This window comes from Fundulus heteroclitus, unplaced genomic scaffold, assembly GCF_011125445.2.
Source record: "Fundulus heteroclitus isolate FHET01 unplaced genomic scaffold, MU-UCD_Fhet_4.1 scaffold_61, whole genome shotgun sequence".
NCBI classification, from domain to species: Eukaryota; Metazoa; Chordata; class Actinopteri; order Cyprinodontiformes; family Fundulidae; genus Fundulus; species Fundulus heteroclitus.
Window position 1 is genome coordinate 167,845 of NW_023397044.1, and position 3,260 is coordinate 171,104.

The 3,260-nt window shown below is 44.1% G+C and overlaps 1 long non-coding RNA gene across 3 annotated transcripts; it reads right to left on the reverse strand.

Moving 5' to 3' along the window:
• Positions 1 to 296: 296 nt before the first annotated feature.
• LOC118561334 lies at positions 297 to 3,044 on the reverse strand. Of its 3 annotated transcripts, XR_004929964.1 has the most exons (4): positions 2,090 to 3,044; positions 937 to 1,300; positions 693 to 834; positions 297 to 551 (listed from the first exon to the last, which is right to left on the reverse strand). It is a non-coding gene; the product is annotated as an uncharacterized LOC118561334 (long non-coding RNA). The 3 variants fall into 3 exon arrangements; XR_004929963.1 differs by having other exon boundaries at positions 297 to 834; XR_004929965.1 differs by having other exon boundaries at positions 297 to 849.
• Between the last annotated feature and the right edge of the window lie 216 nt (positions 3,045 to 3,260).

Sequence of the window (3,260 nt, forward strand, 5' to 3'; positions counted from 1 at the left end):
AATAGTAAAAAGGTACCTGGCATAAGATAAAAATGAACAGTGTGGAACAAAAAAATGGGAACAAGCATGAATAATATCAACAAACATACGTACAGTATGTGTGAACAAGAACAACAAATGTGTAAACAGGCGTTAAGAACAGGTATCGTAACCATTTTTTTTGGGGAGGGGGGGCGCTCCACTGAAACCTGTGATGGCCACAACAACGATACTGCTGGTCCAGCAAGATCTGTTGAGACAGGGGCACAAATATGTTCATTCAAGCCAGTTCATTCTGGACTGCCTACAAAAATACTTTTTCTTGCATATGTGAGAGGAACTCAGTCCCGACACCTGTGGAGTTCCACTATGCACTACGGGCTGTCACTGTAGGGCAGTTCCTCTCGACAACGCATACTGGCAGTTACCTGGATGATGCATCAGACCACTTGGCGGACTTCTTGGACAACAAGAACAGCAACTGCAGTGCTTCTGAGGTTGTGAGAGTGGAGCAGCTGGTAGATCCATCACCACCTGACCTCACAAAGACCGAGTCTTGGGTCCTCTACCACCTGGCAGGATACATAGCGAAGAAGGTCATCAGCTTCTCGCTCTGTGAGGAATGCCAATGTGCACTGGTTGAAAAAGTAACCAACACAAGTGAGAAAGCTGTTTTACTACAGTTAAAGGAATTTAAAAGGGGTGCATTATACCGGCCATGCGATGAGCTGTTCACTCTCCTGCAGCACGTGGAGCAGCTCTTTCATTCCAAGAGGAGTGATTCCCTCCAACGTAGTGGAACAGCTGGAAAGAGAGGCCATGAGTCTGGACAGCAACCTTCCCTCATGCCATGAGCTGAAAAAAAAAATCCTTTCAACATATATCAGGCTGAGGTTACGGATTCACTCAAAGTGCATCGGAGCTGAGAGGAAGGCAAACAGCCGTAATAAGGGGTACCTTGGCAGCAAGAGTCAGACCAAGAAGGCGATTTCCACACAGCAGACCTCCTCACCTAAGGTCATACCATCTAGGCCACTGACGAACACCTTACTGGTTGCCATGGATGTACTCGGCCACTCCATTCCCGGCACACCGTCCGCAGTCTCCACAGCCTCCACAGCCTCCAGTCTCCTCTTATTCCAGCAGTCAGCAGTCGCCACCAGCAGCCATGGCCAGCACCAGCCAGCACCAGCCGCCACCAGCTGCCAGCGCCAGCAGAGGCCAACATTATCAGCAGCCGTCACAAGCAGCAGCCGCCACCATCACCATCCTTCGCCAACATCAGCCAGCTCAAGCAGTCATCGCCTCCAGCAGCAGCCGCCTGCAGCAGCAGTGTTTGGGGAACAAATTAGTCACACTACTGTCTGAGTATTTTTTTTTTTTAGTACAACCTAAAAAAACGTCCTAGTCAACCTTGATGATCCTAGTAATCTAACATCAATAACTTACTCAATAAAAGATGTCAGAGGTTCACTAATGAACTTCGTAATTTCTGGTGTAGCGATAGCTTCTTCACAGCTGGCAAAATCGAGATAAAAGTAGCAGGCAATGACTGAAAATCGGTTGTCTACCAAGTTAAGAATATATTTATAAATTGCACTGTGCACATACAAATAAATATAAGCATATGCACCATAAAGGGCCTATTTATATAATATACAGAGTTGACAATTCAGAAGAGGTAGCTATTTAATCAATTTACGCCTGGATATAACGTTAGTGCTACCTTTACAGAGGGCGAAGTTAAGCTAACAAAACTAGCAGGCAATCGGTCGTCTACCAAGATAAAACATACATATAATTACGCTGTGTACATACAAATAAAGATCAGTATATGCATCATAAAGGACCTCTAATAAAATATAGACAGTTGACAGTTCAAAATAGGTAGCTATTTAATCAATTTACCCCTGGATATAACGTTACCTTCACAGAAGGCAAGTCAAGCTAACAAACTAGCAGGCAATCGGTCGTCTACCAAGATAAAAAAAATATATATATAATTACGCTGTGTACATACAACAAAAGATCAGTATAAGCATCATAAATGGCCTATGATACAATATAGACAGTTGACAATTCAAAACAGGTAGCTATTTAATCAACTTACCTCAGAAGTTACTCGACAGTCAGCAATGGAAGTGAATGATGTCCAACGCCATAGAATGGCTTTTTGGAACTATGCGAGGCTGCATACCCCGGAAGTAGGTGGCAAACAGCGTACAACGCAGTCCAATGGGAGTGTCGCGACTCTTTTTATCTCTATGGCTCTGGTTGGCTCTAATTGAAGACCATCCTCCAAGAACTCAACATTCATAGTTATATAGCTCTTGTATAGATATCAGGATTCACTGAGTCCCCAAAGGGCCAAGCTGGAAATAGGATGGAGAGGTAAATGGGACACATGGTCTGTGTACCAGCTTTCAAATATTATGGTAACACTAGAACCACTGTCCATCAGGGCGTTGGTTGGTTGACCTTCAATGATTACTTTACTGAGGGAGGCCTCTCCTACTAGTTCCTTAGGGATGCCTGTAGCATGTTGGGCATCAACTGCATTCCTTTTGACAGAGCAGTTGGTGCTTGAGTTCTCTTTCCCTTGTCTGTTTGTCTCATTTCTTTTTTGTCTTAGAGAACAGATCAGTTTCTGAATGACTTTGCCATGGTCTTCGGGAGCTGTACAATGAGTAGACACATGTCCTCCTTCCCCACAGCTATAACAGAAGAAATCCTCTTTGTCATGTTTGGTGTGAGTTGTGCTTTGGCTACTAAGGTGTGGAGAAGATTTATGCGCTTTGTTTTCTGGCCTCCATCTTGCACCTTTAGTCTGAGGAGGATTTGTGGGTTTTACAGTCATCGTGTTGAGATGATGTTGCACATCCCCAACTTGTTTTCTTAAAGCCTGAACTTCATAATTTTTTCTGGATTTCATGTCATCTGTGTGGAATACTTTTTGAGCATCCGAGGTGGCTTTTAACTGACCAGTTGTGAGTTCAGACACTTGGGACTGCAGCATTTTGACTTGAGCCTGCAGCTCCTGATTTTCAGATTCTGACTTATTTTCATCTTCCACCCTCACTTGCCTGACAAATGGTCTAGCAGAAGGAGCAATATTTTTCTTCCGTACCGCTTGTTGAAATTCTTCTTCTCTGATTTCATTCAACAATGTCAGGAAGGGAGGAGGATCACACTTTCTTTCTCTTAGGCGTAACTGTAGTAGCATTATTTCGGACTCTGTGGTTCCACGAAGGAGCTGGTCCACACGTGCACTGTCTCTCATA